At 42.6% G+C, this 25,949-nt stretch overlaps 1 protein-coding gene across 1 annotated transcript in view; it reads right to left on the reverse strand.

Annotated features, from left to right (window-relative positions):
* Positions 1–25,949, reverse strand: part of CPNE3 (copine 3) — a 1,265,161-nt gene that overhangs the window by 669,328 nt on the left and 569,884 nt on the right. The window lies entirely within an intron of this gene.

Here is a 25,949-nt window from a genome sequence, read left to right on the forward strand (position 1 = left end):
TGCATATTAATGTTATTAGGGACCTGTTTTGAAACCTTGTCATCATCTATACTGCAAATATAAGCTTGATTAAGCTTATATGCATAAATGTCCCTCTTTAATTTATTTTGCTTCCTAGCAATGATAGTCACTCTGTGTCTGTCAGCCTTTGCTTCGACACTGTTATATAATGTCAATAAATCGTTGAAACAACTATAATTTTTGATGCTTTCATCCAACAACTTAATACGGTCTCTAACTTTAACTGTCTCTTTCTCATAGTGTGCCACCAACACATGCATCATAGCCAGTCCAGTTTCATTGTAAAGTTCAATCAAGGTGTTACACAAATCGTCCCCAGGTGAAACACAATTAGGGAACTTAGTCGTCCTTAAACCCTGTGGCACAACTTTACGCTTGATACACTCTCCCAAATAATGTACTTCCAAAACCAAAGTGACGTGTTTAAAAACTAGTCTCTCCATTTCGAAAATACGTTTTTTGCATGAATTAATGTAATTTAGTTGTTTACTTACAGTCTCGTTTGCAGAAACATCCACCATGGTAGAAAAAGGATTTTCTTTGAATTTACAAACATAATTCCACACATTATTTTCTGCCAAATTCCGTCGCTCACCTCCTTCACCATTTCGGTTTTCAGGATCAACACCATTGTTAGCGTTCGCGACGTGCAGAGGCCGTGACTCTTCAAAAGATTGAAAATTTAAAGTGCCCTCACCGTTTTGTTCTTTTAAAGATTGTAACTGTCCTTGCAGACAATTTTTGACTATCTTCGTGATAGTAGCAGATAGTCTTTGCTGGAAATCAGATGTTTTCAATATATCATCCCCTCTATCCTGGATGGAATAGGTAGATAAATTTAACAGGTTGTCTTGTGAAGAAACCTCACTGGCCATGAACTGGGTTCCGTACTAGAAAATTAGACAAACTAATAAACTTTTAGAACACAAATGAAAAACTGGAACAAAAAAATCACAGAAACCAGTCCAAAAAACCACTCCAAGGCAAATAAACTTTAGTGCTTTCATCCACTTTAATGACGTGAACTTCATCAGAAACAATAGACAGTCTCCTACCCCTCATTTAAATACATAGTGACAGGAAATGATGTAACTTTCATGATTTAGTAAAAATTGTATCTATAATGAATCAATAACCATATTCATGGTCTTTTTAGTAAAAACGTCAAGTGATATAATATTGTTATAAATTCAAAACAATTAATCAATTCTTAGAATTGATTAATTGTTTTGAATTTATAACAGTATTATATCACTTGACGTTTTTACTAAAAAGACCATGAATATGGTTATTGATTCATTATAGATACAATTTTTACTAAATCATGAAAGTTACATCATATATTGTTATAAATTCAAAACAATCAATTCTTAGAATTGATTAATTGTTTTGAATTTATAACAGTATTATATCACTTGACGTTTTTACTAAAAAGACCATGAATATGGTTATTGATTCATTATAGATACAATTTTTACTAAATCATGAAAGTTACATCATATAATATTGTTATAAATTCAAAACAATCAATTCTTAGAATTGATTAATTGTTTTGAATTTATAACAGTATTATATCACTTGACGTTTTTACTAAAAAGACCATGAATATGGTTATTGATTCATTATAGATACAATTTGTACTAAATCATGAAAGTTACATCATTTCCTGTCACTATGTATTTAAATGAGGGGTAGGAGACTGTCTATTGTTTCTGATGAAGTTCACGTCATTAAAGAGGATGAAAGCGCTAAAGTTTATTTGCCTTGGAGTGTTTTTTTGGACTGGTTTCTGTGATTTTTTTGTTCCAGTTTTTCATTTGTGTTCTAAAAGTTTATTCGTCTGTCAGCCACTTAGTTATGGTTATGTTTGTGACCAATTTTCCCATTCTGTGATGTGTCAAGGTAGCCAAAGATTGATCTGTCTTCCTAAGTTGTTAGTTCTGTGCAGGCAGAAATATCATTATAAACATCTAGTAAGTGCAGCATATATTCTCCTTTATTTGGAAAGTCTGGGAAAAAATAATGGCAGGTTAATTTGGTTGGTTAATGTTGGATTCTGACATTGTCCTCAGTATGGAGGAACAGCAGTATGTTAGGTTTCCCTATCCATGTGGAAAACAAGATGGGGGCTTAGAATATAATGCTTGAAGTTCTGACATTATTCAATGGAAGTAAATGCAACTAAAAGGATAGTGTCCCAGGTAAAGAATTTTAGATTACATCTGGCTGTAGTTGAAAAGAAGACTGTGTCAAAGTTTGCCGTACTAACTGTATATCACATGGTGGTATGGGATCTTTGTAAGGAGGTCTAAGTAGAAGAAAACCATTAAAATGCTTTGCAAAGTTTAGAGGAAGCTAGAGAAGAATTCTGAAAATCTACATAGAAATTAGAGAAAGACTGTAAGTGGAAGTTAGACATTTGATAAACTAGCATCCTCTTCAAATAAACTGGCTAGAAATTCAATGACAGAATGTATCCAAGCTGGGAAAGGTTCTACCTCATAGTGCTCTACTCAACAAAGAAAAAAAAATCTTCTCCATAAACTTCTGTAGAGATTCCTTGTACAAAGTTGCTATGGGGAGGTAACAGAATGGAACGGACAGGCAAAAAAGAAAGCACAGGTTGCCTGGCTATCAATACAATGAGAAAAAACATGCAGTCAGTTTTAGGCTAGAAATATGCGGATGAATCATGCCTGGCAGGTGAGACAGAAGTTCTGTAGACAGATCTAAAATTGAAGGTAAGCACAGAAAGAGGTCAGTAAGGTACAGTGTGGATGGATTGTTCTTCAACATGGCTGCTTTTTGAAATAATCTTTACTAAGATGCATTGTAAGTGCCTATCACATTTTAAATTCTTCCACCTTGTTGTTGTACACATTTAGTTTGCATAAACTATATCTCCCATTTAAATATGCAATTCTATTTGCCTCAAGTCTGTACTCTTAGGCATAGAATGAAAAACTGTCCTTTTATATTCTTCCACCTTGTTGTGGTACACATTTAGTTTGCATAAACTATATCTCCCATTTAAATATGCAATTCTATTTGCCTCAAGTCTGTACTCTTAGGCATAGAATGAAAAACTGTCCTTATGGCAAGTAAATAAATAAAAAACTAAATAAATACATAAATAAATAAACCATGTCAACCATTTTGTTGCTGAGACACAAGCCATGAAGAAGTAAGCTGGACCTACTCAAGCTGACAGCTATCACATTGAACTTCCTTGGAAAATGGGCTATAATTACAAAGTGGTTGGAAGAAAATTGCCCATTGCTGCACCTTCAGTATATGTAAGATGGCCTCCTCGGGGGACAAGATGCCCTGGACTGTATTCCCCAGGTACTGTCCACTCCATCCAGTCTGGGAAGCATCCATGGTCACTGTGGCCTTGGGTGGAGAAAGAAGAAATGACGGGCTAGCACAGTTGTGACTGCATCCACCCAGAAAGATAACCTTTGTCTGAGTTATTGTTATCTTTATCGACAGGTTTAAAGAGAGTTCATCACTGTGTTCGTAGCATCTATTCTTGGTAAGGAAGTAGGACTATTGCCATTGACACTGATCCCAAAACTTGCAAAATCAATCCTGCTGAAATTTTGGTGCTACCAATTGTTTTCTGAGCTACTGTTTGTACTCTGTAAAGGTGTAGAGATGCTAGGATAGACACCATGTTGAAAAATTATTCCTATAAACTAAAACGTGTAGGTCAGTTAGGATTGTGACTTGTTGTTATTAATGGATATCCCAAATTGTGGACAAGCCTACCGCACTTAATCTCAAATATGTACCACAGAAAAAAAAGGTCAGAGTGGTAATGAGCCCGTCGTCCCAAAATGAAAACGCGGGGGATCCTTACAAAGTTAAGTGAGATGCCATTGCTGCGATACACCTGGTGAACATCCTGGGGGCTGTGGTTAGGCCAAAAGGCTGGACTCTGAACCGGTAATGACTGGCTCCCAATCTAAATTGTAACTATTTTCTGGATCGTTTATTCATTGTATGTGATAGTACTAATCCTGAAGGTCAATCGATCTCAACCAGATGTCCTACTCAGAAGAGGGAAACTGGACTTAACCAAGACTAATTAGGACTTAGTGTACCGCACAGAATTTTTCAACACACCGAGACTTAAACCTGAACACCAGTATCCTATTTTATTTAGGCATTAGAAGAATCTTGAGTCAATTATGGATTCTATTGGTCTACAGGGAACTTTCGGATGACTCTAAGCTGCTTCTTCAATACCGGGGAGGAAGGGAAAAGGGAAAGATATAATCTCAGTAAAATATTCTCTGCAAGGAAGCATGATTGGCCATGCTTCCTGGTCCAGAGATAAGAGATTCCTGACTGTCTGCAGAGGAGGGCACTGAGGTCTCATTTCAGGAGCACTGGCAGGGTCTAACAGAAGAAGTACCTCTAGTCCCTCGGAATTGCGAAAGTCCTCTGCCACTAGGGGTTTTTCAGCTATTATCACTCCCTCCCATGCTTGGCGTGAACTATCTTCACGTGTTTCCTGTAAGGTACCCTGAGACCTCCTGTAACACATACTTAGACCTCTGGATTGATTACTGGGAAAAACACTGAAGGGACATAAAAAGAGGCGCCCAGGGCAGATAGGGTCTTTACGCTCTTACCTGTGGGGCCAAAACCAAAGAGAACTGTCAAAGGTAGCACTGATGAAGGATGACCTGAAAGACAGCACAAAATCACTGAGGCTCATCCAGGCAAGTCTCCTGATGGAAATGCTGAACCTGCAGCCCTAGAGATGCCTTCTGCAGTATGCGAGATAAACCTCATGGACAAATAGGATATCGTCCGTAGTGTATCCTGAGAGATACTACTGAAGATGAGTGTCATCAATTTTGGTTCTAGAAACCAAATTAGATAGTCCTTTAATCAAATCCATTTGTAGCTAATAACGATACTTTAGGATTGAACGGCTGTGTAAGTGGCACAAGTGGATAGGATCCAAAAAGAGGTCTTAGGTACAATGTAAGAGAAAAGTGACTTAATCAGGAACCCCCCCCCCCACACCGTTACTCAGAACTAGAGCTTTCAAGGAAGGACGGTGAAAGGTTGGGACTGACCCGAAAAACTTTTAGATCTGATGTTCCAAACCCACTATGATCAGAGTGTATCAAAGAAGAAAAGGTCAGGTATATCTAAAGAGTTAAGGAGAGTACCTATCTTTTATCTGATTCTGAACCTCTTGGGGGTGCCACTTGCTGGGTAGGAAAAGGGGGATAATTAGACTTATCAGACGCACTCACAAATCCATGAGAAGGCAAGCAGAATTGGTAACATCCCCACCTGGATTTGAGCTGCAGAAAATTTCATATCTTATCCAAATTCTGAAAAAAGTTAGGCAGGAAGGGAAAATTGGAAGGAAAGGAACTAATCACCACATGAGACAAGCCCATCAAATCTAAGTAGGACTTAGGATCCTAAGGAGGTTCTAAAGGTTTATTGCATCCCAAGAGTTTGGATACAAAGTCTTTCAAATTCTGTGGAATAAAATTTGTCTGTCAGATCCAAAGGCTTAGGATCCAAAAAAGAAGTAACAGCAAACCCATCAGACCCGAGGACGACTTAGGGCCCAAAGAAGCACTAGGGCTTTGGATTCAAAGTCTTTCAAGTTTTTCTCTGGAGTTAAAATTTGTCTGTTGCAGCCAAAGACATAGGATGTAGGACTGGAAAAGCTTGGATTTGCAATCTTTCAAATTCTCTGGAATAAGACTTGCGTCTGTTCATCCGATGTAGACATAACAACCAAAACCTGTCAGATCCAAGGAGAAATTGGATCCTAGGACTTTGAATTTGAAAAACTTCCTAGTTTCTCTGCAGTCAAACTTCTGTCAGATCCAAAAGCTTAGGATCAGAACATGGCTGAAAATGCTTTGGATCTGGAGTGATTGGATCCAAAATCATTCCATGTCTCCGTAATAAGACTTATAGGTTCATATGTTCATAGGTGTGTACTAGGCTAATGGTTCTGGAGCCTTTACAAGCCTAGCTCATAGAAGTGCCCTGGCATCATGCCGCCCGACGTTAGTTCCCAGTGCCTCTTTCAAGTAAAGTCACTATGGTGATCTCCGGGCTGAACTTTCTATTTCCCATCCACTCATCAATATTTCTCTTGAAGACGGCCAGTGAGATGCTTTGCTTGGCATGTATGGGAAGTCTATTCCAGAGCATAAGCAGTCTCTGAGTTATGAATCTGTCCTCTCCAGCATGTTCTGTTGATTGTGGTAATGAGGTTGAGGTCTCTGGAGCATGTGGTGTGGAGGGATTTGGAGTTCTTTAGATGTAGCATTTCTAACAGAGCTGGGTCAGACATGGCTTTGTAAGTCAAGCAGAGATCTCCTCATAGTAGACGATATGAGAGAGAATAGTTGGAGTTTTTTGAGTCTGTCCATTTAGGACATGTGTTTAAGGCCTAGGATCCTCTTTGTGAGGTACTTTTGTGGCCTTTCCAGCTGTTGCATGGGTCTAGTGAGGTACATGCCAAATGGGGCAGGATTATACTCTATGACTGGCCCAATGAGGGAAGAGTAGAGAGAGACTCTGACCTCTTTCTTCCTGGATGCAAAACCCTTGGTAATGAGAAGTGCCACATAGAAGAACTTTCTGACCACAGTGACAATGTGGTGGTTGAAGAAGAGGTTGCTGTCAACCTGTGCCCCCAGATCTCTTAACACCTTCAGTGTTCAGTGGGCTTCCATTAATGTGGTAATTAGTGGGAACTGAGTTTTTCCCAAAGGGGATGATGATGCATTTTTTTGGCATTAAGCTTAAGTCCATGGTTTTGACACTAGTCACTGGTTTCAGTGAGGCCTTTCTGTAGGATGTCTACATCACTTGGGTAGTTAATGGCTCCCAGCTTGCAGTCGTCTGCGAACTTGGGTCAACCAGAGTCCCTCTGTGTTGGCCTGGACTTCTGAGAAGTAGATGCCAAACAGGAGAGGACCCAGGACTGATCCCTGTGGGACTCCACTTGTGACTGGTCGGCAGTCTGACTTGGAGTCCGCTACTTTAACACTGTGGGTTCTATCTGTAAGCCAATTTGTAGCTGACCTAGTGATACAGGTTTTGATGCTTAATTTGGTGAGTTTATCAATAATTCCGGCGTAGGGAATGGTATCAAAGGCCTTGGCCAGATTTAGGTAGGATGTATGAACTGCCTTGCCCTCATCCACAGCTCTGGTGACTAACTCAAAGAAGTCAACCAGGTTGAGCAGGCATGATCTACCTTTCACAAAAGCAAACTGTGTGGGATTTAGAGTTTGGAGATTCCCTATATCCTTGTTAATTAGGTCCATGATGACGTGCTCCACAGCCTTACATATCAGACTTGTCAGGCTAATGGGGCAATAACACCCAGGGTCTGTAGTTGCTCCCCCTTTATGGAGAGGGATGACTGTCGCAGTGCGCCATTCGGTAGGGACAAAGCTTAAGATGAGGCTGTAATTGAACAGGGCACACAGATGTGGTGCCAGTTCACTTTGTAGCTCATGTAGAACACATCCAGGGATATTGTCAGGTCCCATGGAAGCTGTATTCTTGGCCTTGGACAATGCAGCTTTAAACTGTGCTGCAGTAATGCTGGGTGTCTGGCATTCCTCAGGTATTGTGATTGGCCCTTTGGGGGGAAAGGGGTAAAGTTGGCACTGAATCAGTCAGCCAGTATGTTGGCAATACCCGTTAGCTCAGTATAGGTGGTACCATTGTGCAGTAACTCAGAGCAAAGCTGGATACTGTCGTGGAGATTCTTGATATAACTATAGAAGGCTTTGTGCTTGTTTTTAGTGTCTGTCGCAATTCTGCCTTCATAGCTGGCTTTAGAGAATTTGATGTGGGATCTCACCTTTTTGTTGAGGCTAATGGGGGAGTTTTCCATTCTTGGGACTTCACCTTTTTCTGCAACAGTTTCTTTCTTCTACTGTAGAGTTTATTAATGGCAAGGGGCCACCAGATTGGCTTCCTTATTTGGAGGAGAGCATCATGGTTCTGTTGGGTACGGCTAGTTCCAGGCATTTATGTACGTGTTCGTACAGTACATTGGTGTATGATTCAGTAGTCATGCATCTATTTTCCATTGACATGGGTGCCGTGAAGTTAGCCACCTCTGTTTTTAGGACCCCAAAGTCAGCTTTGGAGAAGTTTTTCCTTGTGGTTACCTTTGCAGGGGGTGTGGGTGAGATGTGGATTTCCATGGTGATTAGTTTGTGGTCAGATCTAACCAGGGAGGAGTTGACTACTGGTGTACAGCAATGGTTGCCCATGTTATGGGAGTAAGAATGAGCTGTTTGCCTAGTAAATCATATAATTTATTCCATGTGTTGTACAAAGATGTGTTTCTGATGGATCTTGATTTAATGGTTAATAATTCCAGATGACAAACTTCAGTGAGAAGATTTTTAAATTCTTGGAATGAGGGCGAAGTGTCAAATTTCCAATTTCTTGTTATAATTTTTCTTGCAACAGAAAATATAGACCAAACCATAGGATACTTATTTTCCTTGATACACTCAGGTATTGATGTGTTAAATAAAACCATTGATTTAGAAGTGTAAAGTTATCGGAGAATAAGGCTTGTAGAACGTTATTAATGTCTTCCCAGTACTTTATTAAAGTAAAGCAATCAAAAACATATGAGACCAATCAGCCTTCACTTCTACATCTCCAGCATGCATTATTGTTTTTGCTAAATTTACTTACAATGAAAGTAGTTAAGAAGGATCTATCCTTATATTTCCATGTAAATAATATCAATTTAATAGATGAAGTGGTCATATTAGCTGATTCTAATATAATTTATTTTATCTCAGTCATTAGGTAGATAATTATTGATTGTGAAAAAGTATTTCCAGTAACTCTCCTTTAATCCTCATACTATTCGTCGTCAGGCTAAGCTTTTAGCTAAGCATTTTGGAGTTTGGCCTAAGTTTGTCAGTATGGCGTCCACTGGTCTTCAGGCTTATCCCCAAGAAGCATAAGGATAAGGACCGCGGCAGGCTTCCGAAGGTCAAGTCCTCGGATGATGTTGGGTTGGTCATCAGTCATGCGATAGCCAGTGAGGTGCCTTTGCAACCCTTGCAGCCCGCAGATTTTCAATGGCAGGCCTCGGTTGAGACCATTTATGAGGTCCTCAGGCCTTCGGCGTCCATTTCGCCTTCTGACCTTCTGCCTGTTGCCTCTTCAGCTGGATCCAGAGCCGCGAAGCTGACTCCGGTGTCCGAGACCTCAGTTCTTCGTTCAGACAGCAAGCTCATACCGACGACTTTGGTGGTTGCCAGGTCTCCTGAGTCCTTTAGACATGCAGGTAAATCTTCCAGTCGTAAGCCTGTGAAGAAGCAGGCTCCAGTTTCCTCTCGTTCCACTCATTCTCAAATGGTTAAAATGGCTGATGACCTTTTGACTCTTGTTAGGGGTTCATAGCCTCCTCCTTCAAAAAGGGGTAGGGATGTTTCTCCTGAGGCTTTGTCCTTTTCAGGTTTGGATACTTCTACTATTTCTGTGGATGAAGAAGTTTCTCAAGTTTTCTCTCCTTTTGAAGATTCGGATGCAGGAGTCCATCCCTTCTGCTTCTCCTCCAGAAGATTTTTCTTTCGGTAATACTTTAAATACTCTCAGGGAACATTTTAAATGGGAAAGTCAGGACTACCCCCTTTCTAAGAAAAGAATTTGGGAGTTTTTGGATTTGCCTCAGCATAAGCCTTTGGCTATTCCTCCTGTGTTGGAAGTGGTTGATGTTTTTCTGGAAAATTCCTTGACTCCAAATTAGGTTTCTCCTGCTCCCAGGAAACCTAGCAGGTACTGTAGAGTTCCTGATTCTCATTTGTTTCTTTTCAGGAATCCATTGGCTGATCCAGAGGTTATTTCTCAAGGCCCTAAAGGAGTTAAGGCCACTGTTACTAAAGATCCTGTTCCTTCTGACAGGAAATCCAGGAACCTAGATAGGTAGAGTAAAAAGGTTTATACCTCTGCCACTCTTGCTATTAGGTCTACTAACTGTCTTTTTCATATGCTAAAGTACCAGCAGCACACCTTGGAAGCTATTACATCTAGGATAGCAGGTGTGCCTCAGTTGGTGGAGAGTAAGGATATGCAGGATTTTCTGAATTCTGATGTCTAGTCAATAAGCACTCTTTACATTGTGGCTTTGACATTCTAGAAGCCTCCTGTAGGGCTACAGCTACTGGCTCTGTTATTAGAAGGCAGGCTTCGCTCAGGAAGCAGCCCCTACCAGAGCCTGTTAAGGCTAAGCTTTTAGATGCACCTTTGCATAAGGACAGTCTTTTTGGCAGCAAACAGTGGAAGTGCTCAAGAAGATGGAAGACAAGGCCAAGTCTATGCAGACAGTTAGACTTTCTGCAAGTTCAGCCTCCTCGCTTTAGCAGGAATTACCCTTCTAAGAGTTGGACGTTCCCTGAAACTAGCAGACAGAGCCGTTCTAGGCCTAGAGGTTACAAATCTTCTAGGAGCAGGGGGCTACCCCTCAAAGGTCTAAGCGTTGGCAGGCTTCCTCTTCCAAGGCGAGACGTTCTAAACCTTCATCTCAATCTAAACATTCTCAATGACTCTGTCCAACTTCTGCCTGTTCTTGTCTGCCCGGAGAGTCCTTTAGGGGGAAGGTTGGTCCTGTTTGCAAATGTTTAGGCCTCTATCACGGACGACAAATGGATACTTAGAACTGTATCCCTAGGGCATACGTTTTCTTTTCACACCTTTCCAGTACCCAAAGGATTCCCGGACGCTCCTCCAAACCAAAGGGCAGAAGTAAAAAAGCAAATTTTGTCTCTGTTACATCTGGGAGCAATAGAATCAGTTCCTGCTCAGCAGGTAGGCCAGGGATTCTATTCCAGACTTTTTCTAGTTCCAAAAAAAGAAAGCACCTGGCGTCCTATCCTGGATCTAGCCATCTTGAACATTTTCTTGATAATTCTAAAGTTCAAAATGCTCACTCTGCATCAGTTACTGCCAATGTTAGAAAATGATTCCTGGCTGGTAACACTGGATCTCAAAGAAGCTTATCTGCACATCCCTAGCAGGGAAAGTTGCAGGCAAAACCTTCATTTCAGAGTGGGCAAGCAACATTATCAATTCTCTGCGCTGCCTTTGGCTTATCTACTTGCTCCCAATGCTTTCACAAAGTGCCTGGCTCCAGTCATTGCTTTTTGCAGGCAAAACAAAATTCAGATTTATCCATACTTGGATGACTGTCTAATTCAAGCAAATTCTCAGGAACAGCTGCTAAAGGATCTAGAATTTGTAAAGACTCTTCTCTCTTCCCTGGTTACACTCTCAACGTGGAAAAATCAAAAATGGTGCCATCCAAAGAGAATGCATTCCTGGGAGCGAGTCTGAACACAGCCGCCCAGATGATATATCTCACCCAGAAGAAGCAGACAACTTTTTTTAATTTACTTCAAGGATTTGGCAAGCCTGTCCCAGCTCCCTGCAAGGAAATACCTGCAAGCTCTGGGATTCATGGCCTCTTGCATTCTCATGATTCCATATGCAAAACTGCATATGAGGAAATTGCAATGGTACCTCAAGAACACTTGGTGTTAACACATACAGGACCTGGATGGGACAATTCCTCTGCTTCCATGTCTGCGGACAGAGTTTCTTTGGTGGGCAACAGCTTGTCTACAGAACAAAGGCATGCCATTCACCCACCCCCGGCCACTCAAGTTCTTACCACGGACGCATCAGACTACACCTGGGGAGCTCACCTGGATGGCAGATGCATACAGGGAAGTTGAAATGCCCAGCAGATGCACCTGCACATAAATTTAAAGGAGTTAAAGGCAGTCCAGCAGGCTTTACTAGCTTTCAAGCATATTCTTTCTCCAGGGACCCTTCTTGTCAGGACAGACAACACCACAGTCATGTGGTACATCAACAAGCAAGGAGGGACTCATTCTTACCTCCTGTGCAGACACAGCATGAGTCTTTGGTCCATAGCATCATCCCTGGGTCTGCATCTCCTAACTCAGTTTCTTCCAGGAAGGCTCAGTGTTTTGGCAGACCAGCTGAGCAGACAGACCCTGGATCCTCACGAGTGGCAGCTGAACAGAGCAGTTTTTTACAGCATCATTCAACGTTGGGGCACTCCTCAAGTGGATCTCTTTTCCTCTCCAGACAACCATCTTCTACTTCTTTTTTGCACCAGACAGCTTCACAGCAGAGGCTGGAGAGTGGATGCCCTGTCCTTCCCTTGGACGCTGCTGTCAGTTTATGCCTTCCCTCTCTTCCTCTTCTTCCCAGGGTATTATTGAAGATCAGGGACGAATGACCATGGACTATTCTCATAGCTCCAGACTGGCCCAGGCAGCATTGGTATCCACTGCTTCGCAGTCTCTCCCAATTTCCTCCTTGGCATCCTCCTCTGAGGCCAGATCTTTTGGTTCAGGAAGGGGGAAGCATTCTACATCCTCATCTTCAGTCACTCCATTTAGCAGCTTGGCTCATTGTATGACTCCATCGTATTCTTCCCTGCCCCAGCAGGTGGTCGATGTGCTGAAGGAGGCCAGGAGGCCAAGCACTAGGAAGTCTTATGCTGGCAAATGGGAAAGATTCTCTCTTTGGATGCAGGCTAGAGGGGAATCTTCTTCTCAGTCTACCCTTCCTCTGATCCTGGAATATCTGGCTGATTTGCTTCAGGGTGGTCTTTCTTTTTCCTCTATTAAGATCCATGCTTCAGCCATTTCTGCTCATTGTTCTTTTGAACAACCCATTTTCTCTCATCCTCTGATAAAAATGTTTCTCTGTTTCTCAGAGGTGCTTGCAACTTAAAACCTCCCAGAAGGGCACCTACTCCAGCCTGGGATCTTAATTTTGTTCTAGAGAAACTCACTCTTCCTCCTTTTGAGCCAGCTGCCACTGCAGATTTAAAGTTCTCTCGTGGAAGACTGCCTTCCTCTTGGCTATAACTTCAGCAAGGAGGGTTTCGGAGCTGCAGGCTTTGATGGCTGTGGAGCCTTTTCTTATTTTCCATGCAGACAGGGTCTCTCTGAGAACCAAACTCTCCTTTATGCCTAAGGTGGTTTCTAGCCTGACTTTTAATCAATCCATATGCCTTCCTACCTTTTTTCCTAATCCTCGTAATAGAGGTGAGAGGATCCTACATTCTCTTGATGTGCATAGACAGCTCAGGTTTTACCTGGACAGGACTAAAGACCTTCGTAAATCAGCTTAGCTACTGGTCAGCTTTGCCTCTGGAGCCCAGGGCAAGGCTATTTCTAGGCAAACCATTTCTAAATGGATTGCTCATTGTATTGCTTTTTGTTATTCCTTTCATGGCAAAGTTCCTCCTCAAGGGGTTAGGACCTACTCAACTAGAGCAGCTTCCACTTCTGCAGCCTTTTTAAGAGGTGTCCCTACTAAAGACATTTTGGAAGCTGCCACATGGTCTTCTGTTCACATTTTCACAAAGCATTATAATTTGCCTTTGTTTTCGAAAGCCAGGGCAGGGTTTGCCACTGCTATTCTGCAGGGCATTATCTCCAGTCCTTGATTCTGTTGGTTCCTCCACCCTTTTCTCTGGGCTTTGGTAATCAAACCATTGGTTAGGACTGCAACAGTGAAACACGATGAATACAGTAAAGTTGTGTACACTTACCATAAATGTAGATGTTCGAGTGTATTCACTGTTGCAGTCCTGCTTGCCCTCCCTCCTTCCCCCTTTTTTCTCTTTTCCTAAGGTATAGGCTAAATTTTAGTTTAAGTCTTGTTTTCTGGGGGCTTCTGACTGTTATGGCAAGAAAAACTGAGGAAGTGACGTTGGCTGCCTCCTTTTGTATCGGACACCCTGACGTCCTTTACAACCGATGACAACTGACGTAATTTTTACTTTCCTTTGGTATTCTGGCCGATCGAGGGCTACCGGGAGCCAGATAACCCATTGGTTAGGACTGCAACAGTGAATCCAGGGTTCTAAACCTTGTCATCACAATAAACAAAACATGCTGGAGGGATAGGTTCCTGACCCAGAGACTCCCCAGACTCTGGAATAGATTGCCCATACATGTCAAGCAGAGTGCCTCTTTGGACCTCTTCAAGAGGAACCTTGACGATTGGATGGGAGAAAGGAAATTCACCCCAGGGATCACGTCAGTCGCCCTGCTAGACAGGGGTCCAGGAAAGTAAATAATGTGGGAAGAAATAGCCAGGGAATTGTTATGGCTAGGCTTGTATAGGCCCTAGGGCTGATAGCCTAGTACCAACCTATGAACCTATGAATACACTTGAACATCTACATTTATGGTAAGTGTACACAAAGTACATTTGTGTACACTTACCATAAATGTAGATGTTCAAGTGTATTCACTCTTGCAGTCATTACATTTGGGTAATCTGCTGGCAGGTTGCCCTCAGTCAGCCTGAATTCCAAAGTCTTGGGTCCTGCATCAGTTGCTGTCTCCTCTTCCGTGACGTCAGGTCGTCAGGGGTATAAAACATGCAGCAGACGCCATTTTCTTTAGTTTTTCTTGCCCCCAATGTCAGGTGCCCCCAAAAAAGTAGCAAAAAAAAAAAATATATATATATATATATATATATATATATATATATATATATATATACACACATGCATCAATATAAACTTTACCTTCATCTACAAGCAAATACACCACATAGGTTGTAGAAGATAGAGAAGGAAAGATAAACTCCAGAATGACAGGGGGATGGCGGGAGGGTAACCTGGACTGCAACAGTGAATACACTCGAACATTTACATTTATGGTAATTGTACACAACTGTACAATGTTCTTCGTGTTTCACTGCTGCAGTCATTACATTTGGGAAGAATCCCAAAGCTATGGTTGGGGGGCTGGAGCTAAACAGCATTAGGAGCGGCTATAAGGCCCTGCAGAACTGCAGTGGCAAAACCTGCTCTTGATTTAGAGTAAAGAGGCAAATGATAATGCTTTGTAAAGGTGTGAACAGAACTCCAAGTAGCAGCCTCTAGAATGTCTTTGGTTGGTACTCCCCTTAGAAAGGCTGCTGAAGTAGCTGCAGCTCTGGTGGAATGAGACCTAATGCCCTTGGGCATACGTTTACCATGGTGTAAGTAGCAGAAACAGATGCAGTGGCTTATCCACTTTGAAATTGTCTGCTTTGAAATAGCCTTGCCCTCTGATCCTGCAGCATATGTCACTAGTAACTGCTCAGTTTTTCTTAGAGCTTTAGTCCTGCTTTAGTAGAATCTTAGTTGTCTGTGTACGTCCAAGGAATGCAGAATTCTCTCCCCCTTGTTCTGCGGATTTGGATAAAAGGTTAGCAGATGAACTGTTTGGTTAAGAGCCACACTGGAAACCACCTTAGGCATAAAAGTAGGATTTGTCCTCAGAGATACCCTGCCTGGGTAAAATATGATAAAAGGATCTATAGCCATGAGGGCCTGTAGCTCTGAAACTCTTCTTGCTGAAGTAATTGCTAGACGCAGAGCTGTTTTTCATGATAAGAACTTTATATCAGCGGTAGCAGCTGGTTCAAATGGAGGTAGGGTGAGCTTCTCCAACACATAATTGAGGTCCCATGCAGGCAATGGTGATCTTCTAGGAGGCCTTACATTTTTGGCTCCTCTAAGATACTGCTTTAGTAAAGGACGAGAAAAGACTGGTGGCTCTGTATTGTAATGAGCCGAAATGGCAGAGGCATGGATTTTAATTGATGAGAAAGATAGGCCTTTGTCAAGCATCTCAGTTAAGTATTACAATATCTGAGGAATATTTGGGTCTGCTGTATCAGTTCCTTGTGCTTGATTCCAAGCACAGAATCTCTTCCATTTGTCAGCATAAGATTTTCTAGTACTAGGCCTTCTGGCTTCCAAAATGACATCCATCACAGCTTTACTGAGAGGTGTTGTTTGTATGGCTACATGATCAGCCATGCTGCCAGGTTCAGAGTCTGTAGTTGATTGTGCAGGATCTGATTGTTTTGCTGGGACAGTAGTTGTGGTCTTTGAGGCAAGGTCCAAGCAGAGTATTGAGACAAAGTTCCTTAGGATTGGGTACCAGAATTGGCGGGGCAAGTCCGGGGCAATTAGTATCATCTTTGGTTTCTCTTGTCTGACTTTTAGGAGGACCTAGAGGAGAAGAGGCAGAGGAGGAAAGGTGTAAACTGATAAGTTTTTCCAACTGAAGAAAAGGGCGTCCACTTTCCATGCTTGTCTGTGATAAGTCGTTGTGCAGAATTTTTTCAATTGATAATTTTGAGGAGAGGCAAACAGATCTATGTCTGGGCTCCCCCATTTCTCTGTTATCATGCTGAAGACTTGTGCATTTAGTTTCCACTTGTGAGGGTCCATAAGGTTTCTGCTTAAATCATCTGCCAGAGTGTTTTGTTTTCCTGGCAGGAATTGAGATTGAAGATGTATTTGGTAGGTCAAAGCTGTGTTCCACAGTGTCATGGCTAATCCGCAGAGGGGGTATGAGTGTGTGCCCCCTTGCTTGTTTATATACCACATGACTGTGGTGTTGTCCATCTTTATTAGTAGTTGTCCTGGATGAAGTTATTCCTTGAAGGCTGTTAGGGCATTTTGAACAGCTAGCATCTTTTTCTGGTTGATATGCAGATGCATTTGTTTTGGTGACCACATGCCCTGAATGCATCTTCCTGCCCTGTGGGCCCCCAAGGCATAATCTGATGTGTCTGTTGTCATGGTTTGGCTGGCAGGGGGTAGAGTGAATGGCCATCCCATGTTTTGGTGACATGCCTTTGCCCACCATAGAAACTCCTGTAGCAGGCAGGGAATGGGAGGAATCATTGTTTCCAGACTGTGAGAATATTGACTCCATAAACTTTTTAGGTACCATTGAAGTTTCCTCATATGCAGTCTTGCATATGGAATCAGTACTATGCAGGATGCCATGAAGCCCAGAGCCTGCAGAATTTGTCTTGCAGAAGACTGGGTTTTTGTTGCCATCAATTTGAAGTAAATAGTCAGTTGCCTTTGCTTGTCTGGCGTGAGGTAAGCCATCTGGGCAGTTGTATTCAAGCTTGCACCCAGGAATGTTATCTTTTGAGAGGGCACCAGTTGTGATTTCTTTTCATTTATTGTGTACCCTCGGCATGTTAGAAACCTTTTCACAAACGCCAGGAGTCGAAGAAGAATGTCCTTGTTCTCTGCTTGAATTAGACAGTCGTCCAAGTAAGGATATATTTGTATACTTCTTCGTCTGCAAAATGCAATTACTGGTGCCAGGCACTTTGTAAAGACCCTGGGCGCAGTAGATAAGCCAAAGGGCAGTGCAGAGAATTGGTAATGCATTAAGCCAGCCTTGAATCTGAGGTATCTTCTGCACGATTGTCTTATTGGAACAAGCAGGTATGCCTCTTTTAGATCGAAAGTCACCAACCAAGCATTCTTGCCCAGCATGGGCAGAAGCTGCTGCAAAGTCAGCATTTTGAATTTTGGAATGTCCAGGTATGTGTTCAAAATCGATAAATCCAGTATTGGCCGCCAGGCCTTGTCCTTTCTGGGTACCAAGAACAGTCTTGATAAAAACCTTGTCCTTTTTCCTGTTCTGGTACTGTATGAATGGCCCCCATATCCATGAGGGACATAACCTATTTCTGTGCCTCTGCCCATTGATTTTTTGGCAGATCTGACCAACCATTTGCCCTTGGCAGAGTGTGGAAATGGAATCTGTATCCCTGTGATACAATGTTTAGTATCCACTTGTCTTGGGTTATTAACTGCCAGTTTTGAGAAAAAAGCGCTAATTTTCCCCCTAGGGGTGCTGCCAAAAGATAAGTGCTTGGTGAAAGCAGAGAGAAGTCATTGGGATTGCTTTCTGTAGGTTTGAGCTTTATCTCCTCCAGATTTGGAGGTGGAAGCGCCCCATTGCTTTGACTTGTATGAATCTTGTGTCTGGTATCTGGAACCCTTAGGGCATCTGGATTTGCCCCTTTGAGCTCTGTCTGACACAGGAAAGGACCAATTTTTGGTAGGCCAGTGTCTACTGAATCTTGGTGGCTGCACTTGTAAGAAGTCTTTAACAGTTTGCAATGATTTAGCTTTGTCTTCCATTTTCTTTAAAATCTCTTCTGCCTTAATACCAAACAGAGAATCATGCTGTAAAGGTGCATCTAGCAATTTAGCTTTAACATGATCAGGTAAATTTTGTTCCTTTAACCAGGCATGCCTCCTAATCACAGATCCAGTAATTGCAGCCCTGCAGGAGGCCTCTAAGGATTCAAAACCACATTGCAAAGTATGCTTTCCAACTTGTTCAGCTGCATGCAATAATTCCTGCAATTCTTTATTTTCTGCACATTCTGAAATCAATATCATTTTCTGTTTCAGCAATCCCATAACACGTTGTTGGTACTTAAGCATATGAAAACTGACAGTTTAAGGCCCTGATTGCCAAGGTTGCAGATGTATAAACATTTTTTCCCCATCTGTCCAGTGCCCTTGAATCTCTGTCAGAGGGGGTAGGATTTTTTGCTGTTGAGGCCTTAACTCCCTTTGGACCCAGTGAAATAGTTTCAGGATCAGCAACAGGGTTTCTAAATAAAAATGTATGTGAGTCAGGGACCCTGTAATATCTGTCAGGCTTACTGGGAGCTGGTGGTAAGGAGTCAGGGGGCAAGCTTGACTCCGAAAACACATCATCCACAATGTCTAAAACAGGGGGAATGGCTAAAAGCCTATACTGAGGGAGAAGAAGGAAATCCCTGAGCCTCTTTTTTGATTCTGAGAAGTCTTAACTCTCCTAATGAAAATGCTCCCTCAAAGTATGCAAGGTTTCTCCAAATGAATAATCCTCAGGAGGAGATGCAGATGGAACAGACTCCTCAGCATCAGAATCCTCATAGGGAGGTATAGATAATTCCTGATCTGAAGAGGAATCAGAAGAAATAGAAACCTGATCTGAAGATTCATAATCAGTGTCTTGCCTAGGCCTCTTATCGGGGGGGGGGGGATGGGTACCCCTGATCAAGGTAATAAGGTCTTCAGCCATTTTGATCATCTGTTTTTTAGGCATAGAGGCCTGTGCACGTGGCTCATGCATCGTTTTTTTAGTTTTAGAAGTTGCTTTTGTCTTTGGTTTTCCAGCTGTCGTCGGTTTGATATACAAATGTTGAGGTCTGAATACACCCTCAGAAGCAGGTGCCTGTTCAGGGGCTCTGGACCCATCCGAGGGAGATACATCCGTCAGTCCAATACCTTGAGTATCTTGTGGCATGCCAAACTCCACATGGGTGTCGGTAGAGGCCTGCGACTCAAAGATAGTGGGTATCAGTGGCTGCGAAAGCGCCTCACTGAGTACCGGCGACTGGCTTAGGAGAAGCTTCGTCGTCCGTTTTGGATCTCGACTGCCTTTCTCTGTCCTTTTTTTTGCGTTTTTTATGTACTCCGGTAGTCGGATTGCTATCCAACAACATTTCTGGGTAGTTAAATCTGTTTCCAAAATACTTTGATGCAAAAATATACCGACGCTTAATAGTGCGTTGGTTAAATCTAGCACAAAACCGACAGCCAGGCATGTTGTGATCAGGGCCTAGGCAAGGAATACAGTATAAATGGAAATCCTTATGAGGTATTTGCTTCCCACAAGTAATACAATTATTAACTTTTTCTGACATCGGTAAAAGCAAGAAAAAAGTTTCCCCAACTGGGTACTTAGCTTTAGTGAAGACTTCGGTTCTGAAATTCAAACTCGAATATTTCAGTAGTCGGCCGACCAGCACTTGCGAAATGCTTCTGCTTCGGGCACCGTGCGGCAAGAAAGACTAAAGAAAATGGCGTCGGCTGCATGTTTTATACCCCTGATGACCTGACGCCATGGAGGAGGAGACAGCAACCGAAGCAGGACCCAAGACTTTGGAATTCAGGCCGACTGAGGGCAACCTGCCAGCAGATTACCCAAATGTAATGACTGCAACAGTGAAACATGAAGAACATCTGTACTTTTCTCAGACATTGTGTAAAAAGTTCTTTTCACTGAAATTGGTTCCTGCTTATTAGATCTGCTCATTATGTTTTTTTGTTGTGAAAACAGCTATTTTACAGATACACATCAGGTCTGGTTCATAGGTTCATAGGTAGGTACTAGGCTATCTGCCCAAGGGCATTATAAGCCTAGCCAATGTGTGTCAGCTTTCGCCACCCCATTGATTAATTAACTGAGCCTCTGTCAAGAAGAGCCAATGAAGTGATCCCCGGGGTGGATTTTCTGTTACCCATCCACTCGTCAAGGTTTCTCTTGAACAGTGTTAGTGACGGGATCTGCCTAATGTAGTTAGGAATTTTGTTCCAAAGCATGGGGAGCCTCTGTGACAGGAATCTATCCCTCCAGCATGTTCTATTTATTGTTGTGGTGAGGTTTAGCTCACTAGAGCAAGTGGCTCGCAGTGACTTGGATTTCTTTAGGTGGAGCATGTCCATCAATTCTGAGTTGGATATGGCTTTGTAAGTCAGGCAGAGATCACCACTGAGTAAGCGATATGCCACTAAGTACAGCTGGAATTTTTCTAGTCGGGCTGCATAGAACATATGTTTGAGGCCAGTAATCCTCTTGGTGAGGCACTTTTGTGGTCTTTACAGCTGTTGGAAGTGTCTTGTGAGGTACATCCCAAATGGGGCATTGTACTCTATGATGGGTCTGATGAGTGACGAGTAGAGGGGCACTATAACCTCTTTATTTCTAGATGCAAACCCTTTAGTAATTAGATGGGCTACATAGAAGGATTTCCTAACTACTTTGGCAACATGATTGTCAAAGGAGAGATTACTATCTCCCTGGGTCCTCAGATCTCTTATTACCTCTTCTGTATTAAGGGGGCTGCACCTATGTGGTAATTCATGGGTGTTTTGTTTTTCCCAAACGGGGAGACTATGCATTTTTTGGCATTTAGCTTGCGACCATGACTTTGACACCAGGTGTCCATCTCAGTAAGGCCCTTTTGGAGAATGTCCGCGTTAGCCGGAGAGTCAGTTATGGCTCCCAGTTTGCAGTCATCGGCGAACTTGGTTAGCCATAGACCTCCTGTGTTTGCCTGTACTTCTGAGAAGTATATGCTGAACAGTAGGGGTCCCAGGACCAAACCTTGTGGGACACCATTTGTGACTGGTTTAGAGTTGGACCTGGAGTCTGCTATTCTTACCGTGTGAGTTCTGTCTGTAAGCCAGTTGGCAACCCATCTCGTGACGTAGGGGTTTATGTTCAGGCTGGTGAGTTTTTCTATAATTCCCAAGTGGGGAATGGTGTCAAAAGCCTTGGCAAGGTCAAGGTAGACTGTGTGAACTACCTTCCCCTCATCTATAGCCTTGGTGACTGTCTCGAAGAAGTCAACCAGGTTTAGTAGACATGATCTGCCCTGAACAAAGCCGAACTGAATCGGAACAAGTATTTGGAGGTTCCCAATGTCTTTGTTAATGAGTTCCATGATGATGCGCTCCATAGCCTTGCAGACCAGGCTAGTCAGGCTTATGGGGCGATAGTTACCACGGTCAGTTGTGGCCCCTCCTTTGTGGAGTGGAATAACCATTGCTGTGTGCCAGTCTATGGGCACATAGCCTGTGGAGAGGCTGAGGGTGAACAGTGTGTTTAGGTGGGGGGTTATTTCGTTCCGTAGTTCATGCAAGACGCAGCCTGGGACACCATCTGGCCCCATTGACGCTGTGCTTTTGAAAGGGCTGTTTTCACCTGGGCGTCTGTGATTTCCGGGACACTACACTTTTCCGGTATTGTTGTGGGCCCTTTTGGGGGTGAGAGGGGGGTGAAGTTTGCACTGAATCTATCTGCCAGGATGTTGGCAATATCAGTGGGTTCAGTATATTTTGTGCTATTTTGCACTTGCTCAGAGCATATCTGCGAGTTGCCACTTAGATTCTTGACATAGCTAAGGAAGGCTTTGTGGTTATCTTTCGTATCCTTAGCTATTTTTCTTTCGAAGTTAGCCTTGGATGATTTTATGAGAGACCTTAGTTTCTTACTGACACTGATCAGGGATGTCTTTCCTTCTTGGGATTTGCTTTTTTTGTGAACTAGTTTCCTCCTTCTATTGTATAGCCTGTTTATGGCAGGGGTCCACCAGACTGGTTTCCTTCTTTTAGGGGAGTGAGTCTTGGTTTTGCTAGGGATGGCATGATCCATGCATCCTTGTAGGTGCTCATAGAGTGCATTTGTAAAGGTTCCTGCATCTTGGACACTGTTATCCTTTAGCATAGGGGCTGTGAAACCTACCACCTCTGTCTTAAGTAAGATGAAGTTTGCTATAGAAATTTTTTTTCACTGTGGTTTCCTTGGTTGAAGGTGGTGGTGTGGTATGGACATCCAAAGTGATTAGTCTGATCTAACCAGTGACGGGTTGACCTCCGGTGTGGAACACCTGTCGCCCATGTTGGTGATGACCAGGTCCAATATGTTTTCACCTCTGGTAGGGGAGTTTACCAGCTGATCCAGGGCATTTGAGTTGATGAATTCCAGGAAGCGCTGGACCTGGGAATTTGTACTTGACTAGTTTTCCCAGTTAACAGTAGGGTAATTTAAATCGCCCAATATCAGGGTGCTCAGTAGGACCTTCATGTTTTCCAGTGTCTCCAGAAAGGTGGAGTGGTGGTCCTGGGTCATGGAGGGTGATGTGTAGCAGGCCACAATTTGCATTGCAGATTTGCCTGATGTTAGCTTCACATGGATGATCTTGGAGGTATCATGCTGCGCCACTAACCTGGAGGTGTAGGTATCCTTGATGAATATGGATACATCCCCTCCTTTTGTGTTTTGGTCCATGTTCTGTGGCTGAAATGTGTGGTATGAGTTGTAGCCCGGTAGTGCAGGGGTGCACTGTGGAGCCTTGAACCAGGTTTCAGTTACTGCACAGATGTCGACGTTCTCCATACTGAGGAGTGCTTCGAGTGCATGCATTTTGAGATTTAAACTCCTGGCGTTGAGTAGCATAACCCTTTTTTTTTATTTGTGCTGTTTACGGAGATGGGTTTGACTTTTGAGCCTTGCCTAAAAAAGGCACTATGGGAGCAGCAAGAGCCTTGGCCAGTATTCAAAAGCCTAGGGGTGACAGGTGCAAGCCATCTCTTGCGAAGCAACGAGGTCTGTCGAGCATGTCGTCCCAGGCTGACAGACATTGGATCCCCTTTGAATGACACCAGAAGCTTAGCCAATTGTTGAAATTGATCATCTTTTCTTTATACTGCGGTATCATTCTTTGTGAGGGCAGGATGCTACTCAGGGTCAGGGTCATACCCGCCTGGGCTACATGATCAGAAAGCTCTTCCACGTCCCTTTTCATGTAGTCCAGGGAGGTACGTCTCAGGTCATTCACACCAACATGAACAATGACAGAGTCATATTTGTACTTGTTCTGGAGTGACCTGAGTGCTTGTGTTATGTGGCGGATTCTGGCTCCAGACAGGCAGCTAACAGTAACCTTCTCCTTGTCCAGCCTAGTGAGTGGGACATCAGTGTGCCTGACTATAGAGTCACCTATTACTAGTGTGTTAGGTATGTTATTTCGCCTTAAGGGCTGTGATTGTGCGGCACACTGATTTTGTGTTTTATGTGTTGCTTGGTTTGTGACGGGAGTGCAGGTATTTTGGGTGTCTGCTTTGGAGGTCTGTGATGCTTTTGCAGGTTTTTATTTAGAGCCTCTGAGTATGATTTTTGTGTATTTATGTGTATTTTTGCCAGTGCTGGTTTAGTATGTCTATGTGAGGCTGGAGGTGTGGTGCAAGTGTTAACCTTCTCCTCATGACTGCCTGTTCCAGTCTTGGGTGGAGAGAGCTTAGCCTTCAATATAGCTATATAATTGCATCTCTCTCATATGTTAATGTTTTGTGGTAGGAGGAGAGGGTTGTCTGTGTACATGAGGCAGTTGTAACATTGCCTCAGGATACCCAGGTTCACCAGCTGGACTGGAGAGTATACCTGAAATTGCTCTTTGGTCATGCCTGAATAGTAGGGTGAGCTGCTTAGTCGCTTGGTTGGTGAGGGATGAATAATGAGCCTTGCCCTGCTGGGCAATCAAGTGTCGGGGTATATTAGTGCTTGCTATTAGGTCTGAGCAAGTGCTGGACTGTAGGATGCTTTTTAAGTGCTTAGGTTGAGAGTTAGACTACTTTCAAGGGAAAAACTGAAGAGGAGACTTGGTGGAGCCGGGATAAATTTAGCCCTAGCTAACCAGCGCTGCCCGGATGTGCAAAACCGTGCAAACTCGGTTTTTACAGCAGGGAAATGAAAGAGATAGAAATTAGCCCAAAATGGCCTATAAACTACTAACTTCTGGGCTGGAACCACTCCTACAGAGACAGATGGCTGCTCAAAGCTCCCTCTCCCACAGGTAAACAGAGAAACCTCCCTCTATCCAAGTAATGAATGGGCAACTCAGAAAATTGTAACACAGCCCTAAATTCAGCACTAGCCTGAAAACTGGACTATACTAGCTTAGAAAGGTGAGAAACAAGGAAAAAATGTTTTTGTTTAAAAGATAAGGCAAAAACAGTAAAAAATACACTTAAAACAGCTTTAAACGACTACAAACAGTAAAAAATACACTTAAAACAGCTTTAGATGACTACAAGCAATCAGAAAAGGCTTTTAAGCAAATTACCCAATTAACCAGTAAATAAATCTCAAAACTGAGCCCTCTTCCTGTAGTCTTCAATCAGACAAGTTCTAACTGCACACTCCTGCCACTGGGGTGCAGGGGAACCTTCTCCAAAAAAGAAGGCCTGGCTTAGTGCTCAATTTATACAAACAAAGGTAGATTCAGCAAGCCTGGATCTAGTCTATGCTACAGCAAACAAGGCGCATCAATTTCAGTAAGAAACAGTTCAAATATGCAGGCACTATAAGCCTTTAACCAGAAATTCCCAGCTCAGAAGGGCAGAGTCCAGCCTCTCCTCCCACAAGAGTGCAGACCACGAACCTTTTTAATGTAAAATAACTGGCCTGAATCCCAAGTGCTTAAACCAGAACTAATACACTTTTAGAATAACAGACACTGAGCCTTCAATCAGCAGTTCCCAACTTAGAAGGATGTAAGCTACCTGTCCTGCCACAACAGTGCAGACCACAAACCTTCTTAATGTAAAACAACTGGTCTGAAGCCCAAATGCTTAAACCACAAGGCTTAGAATGATAGCTACACTTTAATCAGCTAACTACCAAGCAGTAATAATTACAACTGAATACTTTTAAGAAGGCCTGGATTAGTGCTCAAGTTATGCAAACAAAGGTAGATTCAGCAGGCCTGGATCTAGTCTATGCTACAGTAAACAAGGCGCACCAATTTCAGTAAGAAACAGTTCAAATATGCAAGCACTATAAGCCTTTAACCAGAAATTCCCAGCTCAGAAGGGAAGAGTCCAGCTTCTCCTCCTGCAAGAGTGCAGACCACGAACCTTCTTAATGTAAAATAACTAGCCTGAAGCCCAAGTGCTTAAACCAGAACTAATACAATTTAAAATAAAATAACAAAGTATTCCAAAACCGGTGACACTGTTTATTCCAAATATTATAAAATCACACTAAGTGCTTTCACCCAACAATTTAAGGTTAACTAAACTGAATGAGACTTTAGTTACCTTAGATAACAGTATACGTAATGATTTGTTGTTTGAACACAACAAACACCTTCTTGATAACATCATTTTAGATATGGACAGATTTGTCAATAAAGGTTTAGATATAAAAAACAGTAAATTACATAGGGACAGTAAGGACTATGAAAGTAAGAAGGCATACACGCATTTCAGGGAATACAAAAGGAACAGAGCATTAACAAACAAAAAAGATAGTACAGGTATAGGTACTTTAAATGTTGATGGTGATTGTATGGAGCAACAGAATAACCAACAAAATGACACTAGAGGTTATTCTGACAGAGAAAATAATTTCCATAACAATCAAAACAATGAAAAAGTTCTTTTAGAGGAACCAGTAGTG

Source organism: Protopterus annectens, chromosome 3.part0, assembly GCF_019279795.1.
Source record: "Protopterus annectens isolate FY-2018-M chromosome 3.part0, PAN1.0, whole genome shotgun sequence".
Lineage (NCBI taxonomy): Eukaryota > Metazoa > Chordata > Ceratodontiformes > Protopteridae > Protopterus > Protopterus annectens.